The 16,134-nt window shown below is 46.1% G+C and overlaps 1 protein-coding gene across 2 annotated transcripts in view; it reads left to right on the plus strand.

The window, feature by feature from the left end:
• The first annotated feature begins 2,912 nt into the window (after positions 1-2,912).
• The window catches only part of stk38l (serine/threonine kinase 38 like), a 30,465-nt gene continuing 17,243 nt past the window's right edge, over positions 2,913-16,134 (plus strand). The window contains exon 1 of one of the 2 annotated variants that reach the window (XM_033037909.1): positions 2,913-3,103. The gene's annotated coding sequence lies outside the window, so the exon portion shown is untranslated. Of the gene's footprint in view, positions 3,104-3,957; positions 4,527-16,134 lie in introns of those variants that run through there. The other variant, XM_033037908.1, reaches the window with a different exon arrangement.

Below are 16,134 nucleotides of genomic sequence, written 5' to 3' on the forward strand. Positions count from 1 at the left end.
GCCTGATTCAATGTTTCCATGACTCTTGAGTGGAGCTGAGCTGATGGTTAGCTATGATATGATTGAATAGTAGGGCAGTCTCAAGCAGCAGAATGGCCTCCTCATGCTGCTTACTTTGCCCATTGTGTGAGATTGCAACCAACTACAGAGTCACACCTGAGATGTTGAGATTTTGATGTAGGTGAAAAGCAAAAAGACCCAAAATGTATATATTCATTCTGATGGTATAAGTTCTAGGAGCAAAATTTAGCCATTCGGCCCATCATGTTTACTCTGCCATGGCTGATCTACCTTTCCCTTTCCACCCCATTCACCTGCCTTTGCCCCATAGCCTCTGACATTCTTACTAATCAAGAATCTGTCAATCTCTGCTTTAGAAAATATCTTTTTTTTTTTGAATGATATGATATCTTTATTTCGAACGATTAAAAAAAAAGAAAAAAGATGAAAATGAATAAATAAAAGGAAAATTATATATATATATATATATATATATACATAAATACATACACACATACATACATATACATATATACATACATACATATACACATATACACACATACACATATACATAACATATATGTACATACATAAATTAAAAAATCAAAAGCCAATTTCAACATAATACACATTAGACTCGTTCGAAAAGGGATAGGAAGAAGCCTATGCTTGTCAAGTCCTACCCCCATTCTTCACCATTAACAAATGCAAAATTCAATAAAATAAACTAAACAGACAATTCAAATAAAACTACTCCAATCAAGCTATTAAGCAAAAAAGAACAAAAAAAGAAAAGAACAAAAAACAAGCACCATTAGCATCTGTGAGATTTACATTCTCCTTCCTCATTACTGTACTTTTCAAAGATATATCTTTTGTACATTTTTTTAAATTGCATTATATTCATACTTTGTTTAATCGTTTCGTCAAGACCATTCCACAAAACCACCCCACAAATGGAAATACACATACTTTTTAAATTGGTCCGAGCATAATGCTGTTTCAAGTTTAGTTTCACTCTAAAGTTATAACCCCCCTCTCTGTCTTTGAACAGTTTTTGTATGTTTACAGGTAGCAGTTTATTTTTTGCTTTATAAATTATTTGTGCAATCTTGAATTCTACCAGATCCTTAATCTTTAAGGTGTGTAATTTTAAATACAGTATATTGGTGTGTTCATGATATCCTACATTGTTTACCATACGAATAGCTCTTTTTTTGTAGTGTGCTTAGTGATTGTAAGGTGGTTTTGTAGGTGTTGCCCCATACTTCCACACAGTAATATAAATACTGTAACACAAGTGAGCTGTACAGAATATACAGTGCTCTCTCATTCAAAACATGCCTTGCTTTCCCCATCACTCCAATACTCCGTGCTACTTTTGCTATCACATGTTTTATATGGGGTTTCCAGCAGATTTTGTGATCAGGAATCACACCCAGAAATTTATTTTCATACACTCTTTCTATTTCAACATTATTTATCATTACTTTTACTTGTGTACTTATTTTGCGTTTTCCAAACAGCATAAGTTTGGTTTTGTTTAAATTTAATGATAATTAATTCAAATCAAACCATGTTTTTAGTTTACTCATTTCTGCTGTGACCACCTCCAAAAGCTGCTGCAAATTGTCCCCATCACAGAAAATATTAGTGTCATCTGCAAATAACACAAATTTCAAGAGGTTTGACACCCTACATATATCATTAATATACAAAATAAATAATTTGGGGCCCAAAACCGACCCATATGGGACTCCACAAGTTATTTCTAAGCATGTTGATTTGCAGTCCCCTATTTGCACAAACTGATGTCTTTTACTTATGTAGCTTCTCATCCACTCTAGTACAACCCCTCTGATTCCATACCTTTCCAGTTTTTTGATTAGCAAATGATGATCAATTGTATCAAATGCTTTTTTCAAATCTATAAATACACCCACTGCATATTTCTTGTTATCTATAGAACTGGTAATGTCTTCAATTAACTCCATTAACGCCATGGATGTCGATCTGTTTGACCTGAATCCATATTGACTATCAACTAGCAATTAGTGCTTCTCGATAAAGTTATCTAATCTACTTACATACAGTTTTTCTAATATTTTTGAGAACTGAGAGAGTAACGACACCGGCCTGTAATTTGTAAATTGATTTCTGACTCCAGCTTTGTATAGTGGGATGACTGGCATTTTTCATTTTACATGGAAATACACTAGTTTTGAAAGATAAATTGCAAATATGTTAAGGGTTTTACAATTACACCAATGACTACCTTGATTAAAGCCATATCAATGTCATTCCAGTCTGTAGACCTTTTATTCTTACAATTACTAACAATGTCAATAATCTCCTTTTCATCCGCTGCTTTCAAAAACATTGAGTTTGGGCTGCTGTCTAACAAATCCACAACCTTCCCCTCTCTTTCTTCTGACTGTGGATTATCGATTTCTTCTGCCAGTTTTGGTCCCACACTTACAAAAAAATTGTTAAACCCATTAACCACATCATTCATATCGCTTACAGTTGTATCATTGTCTTTAAAATACTGAGGGTAGTTTATATTCATTGATCCATTCCTGATAATATTATTTAACACATTCCATATGCCCTTGATATTATTTTTATTATTGTTTAATATTTTATTATAATAATCTTTCTTACATATCCTTGATGTCCTCTACAACCTTCAGTGGCAATGAATTCCACAGATTCACCACCATAAATGTTCAATCTAAATCTCTGGAGCAACAAAAGTGCAATGCCCAATATAGTTGGCAATAAGATTACTGCAACTTTAATTGATCGCAACATGCATTGGGGAAGTGAAGCGTGTCAAAGGAAAACAAATACACGTAGCAGGAAAAGGAAGAACTTTTGTTTGCAGGTTTTGCAGCCTCCAGGTTTTGGAGAGGGGAGGGGTGGAAGTGCAGGAGAAAGGCGGTTGAGGAATGAACTAAGGCTGAAAACTGAAAACTAATAGTTTAAAGAAGGGTCTCGACCCGAAACGTCACCCATTCCTTTTCTCCAGAGATGCTGCCTATCCCACTGAGTTACTTCAACTTGTTGTGTATATCTTCGGCTGAAAACTAACATCCAGGTGAGGAACAGCTTCTTTACAACAATCATCAAGCTATTGAACATTGCCAATTGCAACTTAACTACAAATTTCCAAGGTGGCACTTGGGCTTTGTTTTTTTGCACTATATATGTTTTTTTTATTTATTGACTTTTTTGTTTGTTTCGTATATCATCGATTGAGTGCTGGAGACAGATACAAAATGTTGGAGTAACTCAGCAGGTTCTACAGCATTTCTGGAGAAAATAAATGCGTGGCGTTTCGGGTCGGAACGCTTTTTCAGACTGGGTTCAGACTTGTGTACTGTTTTTGCAAACCTGTTATGCTGCTGCTGTTGCAAGTCAGAATTTCTGTCTACAGTCTGAAGAACGGTCTCGACCCCAAACGTCACCTATTCCTATTTCCCAGATATGTTGTCTGACCCGCTGAGTTACTCCAGCTTTTTGTGTCTATTTAAGAATGCCTTTGTTCGGCTTCGCAGCATATGACAATAAATCGCTATTTTTGAAATTTCCAAAAGTAAACATTATTCAGAACTAAATATAAAAGAGTGCAAAAACTTGACTGCTGCCTAGACTCTTGCAAAGCAAGTGCACGCGTTTGGAAACACATGGGGGATAGTGAGAGCGGGAGTGTGGCAAGGTCCGGGCAGGGAGGCGGGGGCAGGGAGGCGGGGACTAGGTACCCGGGGCGGGGACCGGGCAACGCGCCATCACCTTCACACCCGGCCCCTCCCTCCCTCCGCATCTCACTGGCTACAGAGAAAGAAGCGCCGCCGTCCCATTACCCCCTTCTCCGTTTCTGATTGGCTGGTCTGTTGCCAGGCTGGGCGGCTCCGACGCTGATTGGCCGGCTACCTGAGCGGCTCTATTGTTCCCAGAGCCCGGAAGCAGCGATGAGTCAAAGCGCGGCGGCTGCGGGCTGGGGGTGGATGGGAGCCAGAGGCAGCGGGCAACACAGATAGGAGACCCTCTCGGGCAACCGGGCTTGTGAGGCGGGCCGGCCACAGGGTTAAGCTGGCTTGAGTTGACAGAGGGTCGAGTTTGGGGTTGTCTTGCCGCGGGGTTTGGGTTGGGGAGTTAGAGTTGGTTGACACATGGGTTTAGGTTGCGTTGACAAAGGGGTTTGCGTGAGTTGGGTTGAGTTGACAAGAGAGTTTGGGTGAGTTGATTAAGGAGTTTGGATGAGTTGACTAAGGAGGATTGGGTGAGTTGATTAAGGGGGTTTGGGTGAATTGACTAAGGGGGGGTTTGGGTGAGTTGACTAGGGGGATTGGGTGAGTTGAGTTCACCAGCTTGGCTTTGATTGAGTTGGGTTGAGGGCGTGCATCACTGAATGGGCACCCTATCGGGGTGAGCCCGTTGTACCCGGAGGAAGATCCAAGCGACGAGGAGGCGAGGATCCAGCACCCGGAGAAGACACCAGCCGGACCAAGAGGCAGCAGGTGCGTGTGGTCCTGCCAGAGGCGTGCAATCGACCCCAACTCCACCCTGGGGCGACCGGGGAGTGCCGACATCCCCGGCAGCCCAAGCGATGCTTGACTGTCCCGGGGTCCGTGGGCACATCCAGCTGTTATTGCACATCTGGGCAGCTCTTGCAGCTGGATTCCGTACAGAAACGGCCAGCGGTTCTCCAGGGTGTCCAGATAGAGTCAGATGCTCCCCGTGGTACAGTTCCCTTTCAGTGTGAATATTGTTGTTCTTTATTTATATTGTGAGGGCAGGTTTCCCCCTGAGACGTTGAAGCGAGACTCTCTAACTACCCTGGGGACCTCCTGCTCTTTGAGGAGAGGCGCCACCGACCACGGCTCCTTCGCGCTCCGCTTCGCTCTGTCCGTGTGAATTAGTTTATGCTACAATACCATTCACCAATCGCCCTCACTGGGAACCTAACACTGAAGCCGGACCGGTATCGGCGCCTCGCCGCCCCCTGACAGCCCCTTGGGGTTCTCTCTCTCTCTCTCTCTCTCCCTCTTGTCAAACATCTGTTCCCATAGAACAATACAGCACCGTGGACCTATTCTCTGTAACTGTAACACTATAACGCTGTAACACTATATTCTGCACTCTGGTATTTTTCTCTTTGCATTACATATTGTACTTGTGTGTGTGACTTGATTGTACCTATGTAAAGTATGATTTGACTGCATAACACCAACGTGTTTCACTATCTCAATACACGTGACAGTAATAAACCACACCAAACCACAGGAACAGGCCCTTTGGCCCACAATGTTCCTGTCAAACATGATTTGTGCGGCACGGTGCTTCAGCGATAGAGTTGCTGCCTCACAGAGCCAGAGACCTGGGTTTGATCGTGACTATACGTGCTCTTCTGTACGGAGTTTGTACGTTCTCGCTGTGACCCGATGGGTTTCCTCCGGGTGCTCAGGTTTCCTCCCACATTCCAAAGACGTAAAGTAATTGTCTTCTATAAATTGTCCCTAGTGTATAGGGTAGTGCTAATGTACGGTGAGCGTTGCTCGGCATGGACTCCATGGGCTGAAGGGCCTGTTTCCACACTGTATCTCTAAAATTATAAAACTAAAACTAATCCCAAATTAAACGAATCTCCTCTGCTGACACATGACTCCGTTCCCTACATTTCTGAGGCTCTCTCAAAACTTTGACTCTGCAGAAGGACTTGCACAGGTTAGGAGAGTGGGCAGAGAAGTGGCAGATGAAATTCAGTATAACAAAGTGTGGGGTCATGCATTTCGGTAATAAGAATAAAGACGTAGATTATTTTTTAAATGGGGAGAGAATCCAGAAATCAGAGGTGCAAATCGGAATCAAGAAATTGGGAGTGCTGGAACAGGACGCCAAAAAGTTAATTTGCAAGTCGAATCGGCAGTAAGGAAGTAGAATTCAATGCTAGCATTTATATCAAGAGGACTGGAATACAAAAACAGAGATGTAATGTTGAGGCTCTATATAGTTCTGGTCAGGCCACATTTGGCGTACTGTGAGCAAATTTGGGCCCCATGTCCGTGGAAGGATTTGCTGGCTCTGGAGAGGGTCCAGAGACAGTTTACAAGAATGATTCCAGGAATGAGTGGGTTAACATATGATGAATGTTTGTCACACTGGGCCTCTACCCGCTGGAGTTTAGAAGGTTCAGGGGGGACCTCATTGATACTTATAGAATAATGAAAGGCATAGACTGAGTGGATGTGGAAAGGATGTTTCCACTGGTGGGAGTCTAGGACCAGAGGTCATAGCATCAGAATTAAAGGGTGCTCTTTTAGAAAGGAGGTGAGAAGGAACTTCTTAAGTCAGACGGTAGTTAATCTGTGGAACTCATTGCCACAGAGGGCTGTGGAGGCCAAGTCAGTGGATATTTTTAAAGCAGAGATAGACAAATTCTTGATTAGAACGAGTGTCAGAGTTATGGGGAGAAGGCAGGAAAATTGGATTAGGATGCAGAGGTCAGCCATGATTGAATGGTGGAATAGACTCGAATGGCCGAATTCTACTCCTGCAACTTGTCAACTTGTAAAAAAGACTCTTAAATGTCACAATCTTATCTGTCTCTATTACCACCCCTGCTGTGCATTACAGGCACCCACCACTCTGTGTTTAAAAACAAATAAACACCCCCCCCATAGACCGGCAATTCTCTTTTAAACTTTGCTCCTCTCACCTTAAGGCTCTGCCCTCTAGTATCTGCCTCCATCACCACCCTTGGCAGTGTGTTCCAGGCACCAAACACAATCTGTGTAAACAAACAACTTGCCTCTCCAAGGTACACAAAAAAGCTGGAGAAACTCAGCGGGTGCAGCAGCATCTATGGATCGCTCCATAGATGCTGCTGCACCCGCTGAGTTTCTCCAGCTTTTTTGTGTACCTTTGATATTCCAGCATCTGCAGTTCCTTCTTAAACAACGTGCCTCTCCAGTTTAACTTCTGAGTAGTACTACTACTACAAAATCCTGATCCTCACCTACAAAGCCCTCCACCATCTGGCCCCCCCCATATCTCACTGACCTCCTCTCCCCCTACCAACCCTCACGGTCCCTCAGATCCACATCAGCCGGTCTCCTCTCCATCCACAAGTCCAACCTCCGCAGTTTTGGGGACAGAGCCTTCTCCAGGGCAGCTCCCAGGCTCTGGAACTCCCTCCCCCAACTGATCCGCAATTCCGTGTCCCTCACCATCTTCCAGTCCCGCCTCAAGACCCATCTCTTCACCTCTGCCTATCCTTAGCCCCACGTCCCCCTCCCTTTTCATCTGTGCATTAATTGCCTCATATTGTGTTTTGTATTGAATTCTGTCTTTACTTTGTGTACTAGTCATGTCTCTACTATTTATTTCATTCCCCTTGCATGTTTTTCCTCTACCTGCTAAATTTTTGTAAGGTGTCCTTGAGACTCTTGAAAGGCACCCATAAATAAAATGTATTATTATTATTATTACTAGTAAACCTCCGTACAAGGATATTGATCCCTCTCCAGTTCAGATGCAACCCGTTGCTCTTGTACAGGTCACCTTTGCCTTAGAAGAGATCCCAATGGTCCTCTTGGAGAGGGGAGGGGTGGAAGTGCAGGAGAAAGGCGGTTGAGGCCCTCTGCACCAACTCCCGAGCCACGCATTCATCTGTCTTATCTTCCTGTTCCCACCCTCACTAGCACGTTGCGCCAGGAGTAATCTGGAGATCACTACCCTTGAGATCCTGCTTGCAATGGTCTGTTGGTCTAACGCCTCAAAGTGCCAAGGAGGTGCCGGACTATCGGAGCTCTACTGTACAGAGGGAAAGTGGAAAAGAAGGATCTAAACGAGTGATAGACTTTCTCGGTCTGATGGTCGGCCGCTGAGCGGAATGTTAACCGTCTGCCTCCGTGGCTGCTGCCTGACTTACCGAGCTTTGCAAATGCCATTGCCCTTGTCCATCTTCACAGCTTCCTCTCCAACACCTCCACGTCCATTTCATCATGTGGCAACTCCAACGTCGTTTAGAGATACAGCGCGGAAACAGGCCCTTTGGCCCACTGAGTCCGTGCTAACCAGCGATCATTCTGTACACTAACACTATCCTGCACACTAGGAACAACTACAGAGGTCAATTAACTAGCAAGCCTGCATGGCATTGGGGGGAGGTGGGAAACCGGAGCACCCAGAGGAAATCCACGTGGTCGCAGTGAGAATGTACAAACTCTGCACAGATAGCACCTGTCGTCCGGATCGTAACTGGGTCTCTAACGCTGTGAGGCAGCAACTCTACCACTGTGCCACTCCTAAACTTTGACAGAGTTTATCACAATCTGACCAAAGTTTACCAACATCTCCCTCCATTCCAGTTCAACTTCTTTCTGCTTATTTTGCTTTTGTTATGACCTTATTTACTTGGGTCGCTCTAATTCTATTTTACTCATTGTTCAACATGCCTTTAATCCACTACCTCACTATTAATATGTAATGGAACTGCAGATGTATGATTCCAACATCTGCAGTTGCCTCTCCATGTTCTCCAGAGAAGCTACCTGACCTACTGAGTTACTTCAGCATCTGTGTCTTTATATGCACTTTCTTGTGCATCCACAGTTTCCTGCTTCACATTGGCTCCTCAGGGTATGCCCAGCTTGAAGCAGTTCCTGGTGGTTGTTGGGTAGGAACTGTTCTCGAACCTGCAGGTCACAGTTCCCAGGCTCTTTCACAGACTCAGGCTCTTTCCTGTACCTTCTTCCTGATGGTATTAGTGAGATGAGGGCATGGCCAGGCTGGTGAGGGTCATTGATAATGTTGGCTGCCTTTTTGGCTGCAGCACCTCCAGCAGATGGTGGGGAGGTCAGTACATGTGATGGACCGGGCCGTGTCTATCACTGTAGTTTCCTTCGTTCCTGGGCGTTTGAGCTGCTGAACTAGGCTGGGTTTGGGGAAAGATTGAGATACAGAACTGAAACAGGCCCTTCGGCCCTCCCAGTCCGCGCCAACCATCGATCACCCTGTACACTAGCGCTATCCTACACCCAATTTGCAATTTATAGACGCCAATTAACCTACAAACCTGGACATCTTTGGGATGTGGAAGGAGACCGGAGCACCCAGAGGAAACCCACACGGTCACAGGGAGAACGTGCAAACTCCGTACAGACAGCATCCGAAGTCAGGATCATTCTAAGGCAGCAACTCTACTGCTGCGCAATTGTACCGCCCTAATGCCACCTTTGACGATGCCTTTTTGAGGCAGCGCCTCCTGTAGATCCTGTCGGTGGTGGGGAGGCCAATACCTGTGATGGACCAGGCAGTGTCCACAACTCTCTGACGTCTCCTTCATTCCTGGACGTTTGAGCTGCTGAACCAGGCCGTGTTTGGGTGAAAGAAAGATAAAGTCCTTGTAGAGTCAGGCTGAGCCAGGAGAGTGAGCACCACTCTGGGCTTCCCCACTGTCATGATCTAATGCTGGGTCTGGACCCGAAACACCACCCATTCCTTCTCTCCAGAGATGTTGCCTGACCCGCTGAGTTACTCCAGCAATTTGTGTTTACCTTCATTGTAAACCAGGATCTGCAGTTCCTTACCATACATAATACATTGTTTTTTGCATTAATTGGCCATTAATCATCGCTGACGTGGAGGTTTTGTCAGCGGGAATGTTTTGTGAAGGAGTGTGACTAAGGAGTGTGATCAACCACACCTTTTGCTGATGGTACTGGATAAACAACCGTGCAGGGCAGCAGGGAGGGAGGGAGAGGGTAGATCAGGAACTGGGCGACGAGAGTCAGAAGATGCAGGAAACTGGTGGGACCATCAGCGGAGTAGCGGAGTCAAGGGATATGGGGAGAAGGCAGGAACGGGGTACTGATTGTGGATGATCAACCATGACCTACTCCTGCGTCTATTGTCTATTGCCTATTGTATATTCAGCCCCTGGGGCCGTCCCGTCCCATGAGATCCTCGACCATCCTGCACCTTGTCCACCTCCGTCCATTCTCACCTCTTGTCCCCTCGTGTCCAGTGATCTGCCCGTCTGGGCTCAGAAAGTTCTCCAGAACACTGCAGCTCACTGATAGCATAGTTTACAAGGTGTTGACCTTCTCACGGGGCCTGGTCAATGTTTGTTGCTGCCCCAGTTCTTGTGGTCAATCTGATCTTCACTTTCCACCCAAAACCATTGAGCTATACAGTGCAGAAACAGGCCCTTCGGCCCACCCTATACATGCTGACCAAGTTGGCATACTGGGCTAGTCCTAGTTGCCTACATTTGGCCCATATCCTTCTAAATCTTTCCTATCCTAGCCATACAGTGGCGCAGCAGTAGAGCAGCTGTATTACAGTGCCAGAGACCCGAGTTCAATCCTGACTACGGGTGCTGTCAGTACGGAGTTTGCATGTTCTCCCTGTGACCGTGTGGGGTTTTTTCTGGGTGCTCCGGTTTCCCCCCCACATTCCAAAGACGTGCAGGATTGTAGGTTAGTTGGCTTCTGTAAATTATAAATTGTCTCTAGTGTGTAGGATAGTGTTAGTGTATGCGGTGATCGCTGGCCGGCGTAGTTTCCATGCTGTATCTCTAAATTCTAAAAGGTCCCGACCTGAAACATCACCCATCCATGTTCTCCAGAAATGCTGCCGGATCCACCATGTTACGGCAGAATTTTATGTCTTTTTTTTTTAGAAACTAGCAGGAGTCAATTCCTTGTTTCTACATAACAGAAGCATATCTACTTTGGTAGAGAGAAAAAAAATAGAGGTAACTTTATTGTGAGGGATTGAAAGCACCGCAAGGACCTCGTGTCCTGACCCGTGAATGATTGAGAGTTAGTGGCGCAGGAGTTGGCACTGGTTAATATTGTCACGTTTACTGAGATAGTTGGCCTGCCCAACCTCTGCTTGTAACACAGCTCCTCGGAACCCTGCATTGGAAGGTCATAGACTCTAGGGACGCAGGGGTGTTCGATGGTTCAGAGACTCAACAGAAAGAATCCGTGGAGGGAATCTGACCTCCAGGGCAAGGAATTTACTGACCTGGGTGAAGAAAGTTTGTCGGGATGCTCTCAGGGTGTAAGTGGAGCGGGTTTATTAGTTTTTTATCGGTTTGACTGGAGCTGTTCGGCTTCAATGTACAAAAGGGCTACTTACCGCACAGGGTCTGGGACTGTCTGAAGAGCCATTGGGTGTTGCGGAAGTGTTGAAACAGTCAGCATCTTTGAATCCCACAATCGAAATATCAAATACAAGAGGGTATAGCTTTAAGGTGAGAGGGGCAAAGTTTAAAGATGTGCAGGGCAAGTTTTTTACACGGAGGTCGGTGGGTGCCAGAAACGTGCTGCCGGGGGCGATGGTGGAAGAAGATACGATAGTGGCATTTAAAAGACTTTTGGAGGGATATGAGCTATGTGCAGGCAGATAAGTGGTGGTCATGTTCGGCACAGATGTTAAGGGCCTGTTCTTGTGCTGTGCTGTTTTATGTTCTGTAAACACCCAAGCTGCTCCTAGTGCAGTGTGAGACTGCTGAGTAGGTTTGATTGTGTTTAGGGTGGGTGGAGTTTCCTGGATTGTAAATGTCTGGGTAGTAAAATAAGATGAAGTCATTATTAACTCCCAGACAAGTGTCAGTTTGGGTGGGTGTTGTGTCCCTGTGCCCAGCTGTTGATGCCAACGTTATGCCACATCTGGAGCTGCTGTGCAGAGGGTGGTGCCCTTGTGGTGAGGGGGAGCCTGGGGCCACTGTCTGTGCCCGGCATGGTAAGCTGCGTGCCGGAACGAGAGGGGATGGTGGTAGGAAGCAAGCAGCTCGGTGGTGCAGCGGGTGGAGCTGCTGCCTCACAGCGCTAGAGACCCGGGTTTGATCCTGACTACACGTGCTGTCTGTACAGAGTTTTTACGTTCTCCCTGTGACTGCATGGGCTTTCTTCGGGTCTCTTGTTTCCTCCCACATTCCAAAGACGTGCAGGTTTTATAGGTTAATTGGCTTCAGTAAAAATTGTAGATTGGTCCTAGTACGTAGGATAGAGCTAGTGTACGTGGTGATCGTTGGTCAGCATGGACTCGGTGGGCCGAAGGGCCTGTTTCCACGTTGTATCTCTAAAGTCTAAAGGAAGGGCAGTGTGGTCGTACTGTAACTGCTGGTGATACAATGAGGTGAGAGACTGGCTCTTCTCAACTCCCTCCAGAGCTTGTTTCAGTTTAGAGATACAGCGCGGAAACAGGCCCTTCGGCCCACCGGGTCCGTGCCGACCAGCGATCCCCGCATATTAACACCATCCTACACCCATTAGGGACAATTTTTACATTTACCAAAGCCAATTAACCAACAAACCTGTTCGTCTTTGGAGTGTGGGCGGAAACTAATGCCCCTGTCCCACTTAGGAAACCTGAACGGAAACCTCTGGAGACTTTGTGCCCCACTCAAGGTTTCCGTGCGGTTCCCGGAGGTTTTTGTCAGTCTCCCTAATGGTCGAAAGTGGTTTCCGCTTCTTCTATGTTCCGGCGATTATTTCAAAGAATTCAAAACCGGCCGTGACTAAAAATAGGCTGCCGTTTTAAAAATCGGTAATTTTTTTAGTCGAAGCCGGTTGCGATGCTAGTTGAAGATGGTTGCCGGAGGTTGCAGGTATTGGAAGGTCTTACCTTCCACTACCTGCAACCTCCGGCAACCACCTGCAACCTCCGGCAACCACGCCATGTTCACCACCAAAACCAGCGAGAGGTTAACGCTGTGCTTGGACACCAGGAGAAAGTCATACAGCGCGGAAACTAGCCTTTCAGTCCAACTTGCCCACTCTGACCAACATGCCCCATCTACAGTAGTCCCAGCTTCCCGCGTTTGATCCATATCCCTCTAAACCTATCCTATCCATGTACCTGTCCAAATGTCTTTTAAACTGTAATTGTACCTGCATCAACTACCTCCTGTGGCAGCACATTCCATATACACGCTACCCTCTGTGTGGAAATGTTGCCCCTCGGGTTCCCATTAAATCATCCCCTCTAACTTTAAACCTATATCCTCTGGTTCTTGATTACCCATCCTCATTCCAGAGGTTGATGGAAGGAGTGGCCAGAGTAAGTGATAGAGTCTGCTACAATTATAACATTGATAAGACACTTGGACAGGTACATGGATAAGAAGGGTTTGGAGAGGTATGGGCCAAATGTGGGCAACTGGGTTTGAGAACGTGGTCGGCATGGACTAGATGGACTGAAGGGCCTCATTCCATGCTCTGTCTGTGTGACTATGACAGTGATGATGTGTGTGGGTTAATGTGGATGCACCACACGCTTATCAGAAATAAAAATAGAAAAACACAAACACTCAGCAGATAAACACAAAAAGCTGGAGTAACTCGGCGAAACAGGCAGCATCTCTGGAGAGAAGGAATGGGTGACGTTTTGGGTCGAGATCCTTCTTCAGACCAGAACCTCGACCCGAAACGTCAGCCTTCTCTCCAGAGATGTTGCCTGTCCCACTGAGTTACTCCAGCTTTGTGTCTATATTTGGTTTTAACCAACATCTGCAATTCCTTCAAACACTCAGCAGGTCTGATAACTGCTGAGAAGAAGCTGAATGTGATGTTTAGTTTAGTTTAGAGATATAGCAACGAATCAAGCCCTTCGGCCCACCGAGTCCATGTGACCATCGATCACCCCGTCACTAGCTCTATGTTATCCCGCTTTCAGCATCAGAGACCCGGGTTCAATCCTGACTACGGGTGCTGTCTGTATGGAGTTTGTACGGCCTGCGTGGGTTTTCTCCAGGAGCTCCAGTTTCCTCCCACACTCCAAAGACATACCGGTTTGTGGTTGAATTGGCTTTGATAAAATTACAAATTGTCCCTAGTGTGTGTAGGATAGTGAGCGGGAATCGCTGATCTGTGCGGACCTGGTGGGCCGAAGGGCCTGTTTCCCTGCTGTATCTCTAACCTTTAAACTTCTGATGACGTTAGAATGGTCTGGTGTAGGAGAGGAGCCGGTCTTACCCAGAACGATCTACTGGTGACTCGGGTCCCACAACAACGTGACCACTGCTCAGTTCCCCACAACCAATCTCTGTTTAAATTCCTGGAAATGTTAGCAGAAATGTTTCGCCTTGGTTTACTCCGCCCTGTCGCCAAACCTCTAACGGAGCAGCGTGAGAGAGCTTCTCGCGACTTGTGAGGTCCCAGTATCGACCCATAACATCTGACCGTTGCAGAGAACATTAAAAACAGGAAACAGATGCCCAGCGATTACAGCCTGTAGGTGTCGAAAGATGGATCTTGGTGCAATATTGGGAGGAGGCGGGGACGGTTCCTCAATTTACCAATGTAAGAATTTGTATTTTAAAAGCACTCCAACCCAAAGTACGGCAGTGCCAATATTCGAGTCGAGTGCTTACTTTAGTTCAGAGAGCACCCGTAGTCAGCATCGAACCCAGCAACTCTGGTGCTACCAGGCAACAACCCTACCGCTGCGCCACTGTGCTTGCCCAAGTTTAGAGTATTGTGTTCCGTTTTGTCACCCCGTTTTTGTAAAGATGTTGTTAAGCTGGAAAGGGTGCGGTAATGGTTTATGAGGATGTTGCCAGGACCCGAGGGCCTGAGCTATAGGGAGAGGTTGGGCAGCCGAGGACTTTATTCCTTGGAACGCATCAGGATGAGGGGTGATCTTATAGGGGTGCACAAGATCATGAGAGGAATAAGTTGGGTAAATGCACATTTTTACTTGGAGTAGGGGAATCAGCATGATCATAGATTTAAAGAGGACTTAGATTGAAGATGAGAGGGGAACGATTTAATAGGAACCTGAGGGGCAGCGTTTCCACACAGAAAACAGTGGGTATGTGGAACGAGCTGACAGAGGCCAAAAACAATATTATAAAACAACAAGATGTTGGAAGGCCATCCAGCCCTTGGTACATAAACAACATTTAAAAGAGACAAAATGCTGGAGTAACTCAGCGGGTCAGGCAACATCTCTGGAGAAAAGGAATAGATGACATTTTGGGTGGAGACCCTTCTTCAGACTGTCTGAAGAACCTGAAGAAGGGCCCAGCATTTTGTGTCTATCTTCGGTGTAAACCAGCATCTGCAGTTCTTTGCTACACAATATTTAAAAGACATCTGGACAGGTACACGGATAGGAAAGGTTTGTAGGGATAAGGGCCAAACGCGGGAAGGTAGGACGAGTGTGGAATGGGCATCTCGGTCGGCATGGGCCAGTTGGGCTGAAGGGCCTGTTTCCATGCTCTATGGCTCTAAGACAGCCCTTGATGGAAGCAGTGTCTCTGGAGTGTGCTTCAAACGGCTTGTGGTGTTCACAGTCACAGCAGTCCCCTGTGGCACTCCGGGTGTTTTAGGGCAGTGTTGTTTCCGAGTCAGAATTAGATCGACTCCCACCCAGATCAGCTGTTCCCTGGAGAAATGGCCAGGAAGCTGAGAGTGCTTTGACAATAGGAACACTGGGGACAGCAGACACTGGAATCCTGAGCAAAAACACAAAGTGCTGGAGGAACTCAGCGGGTCAGGCAGCATCTGTGGAGAGATCGGACAGATGACGTTTTTGGCCAGGGCCCTTCTTCAGACTGACGGTGTGGTGAGGGGAGAGAAAGCTGGAAAAGAGAGGTGGGGACGGGACAAAACTTGGCAAGTAACAGGTGTAGGAAGATGCTAGTTTACACCGAAGATAGATGCAAAATGCTGGAGTAACTCAGCGGCTCAGGCAGCATCTCTAGAGAAAAATAAAAATAATAGGTGACATTTCGGGTGCGAATCCTTCTTCAGACTAAAAATAGAGAAGGCCAGAACAAAACAGGGCCGGCAACAGATGACCTCAGAAAGGGTGGAGTCCATAATGGCTCATTGTTGGCTGAGAAAGATATGGGCACAAGAATGTGAACAGTGGAACTGGTAGGATGACTGGAAGGGGAAAGAAAACCAGGAGTTACTTGAAATTAGAGAAATCAAAGCTCATGCCACTGGATTGTATGAGCGAAATATGAGGTTCTGTAAGTGGATACAGGTGAGGAGGCTGTTGATTTTGAGATGGAGTAAGTGATAAAGGCTGAAGATGAAAAGGAGATAAAAGGGTGTTGGATAAGAAGGAGTGATATGCAAAGTAGGATGGAGGGATATGGGT

Source organism: Amblyraja radiata, chromosome 19 (genome assembly GCF_010909765.2).
Source record: "Amblyraja radiata isolate CabotCenter1 chromosome 19, sAmbRad1.1.pri, whole genome shotgun sequence".
Classification (NCBI taxonomy): domain Eukaryota; kingdom Metazoa; phylum Chordata; class Chondrichthyes; order Rajiformes; family Rajidae; genus Amblyraja; species Amblyraja radiata.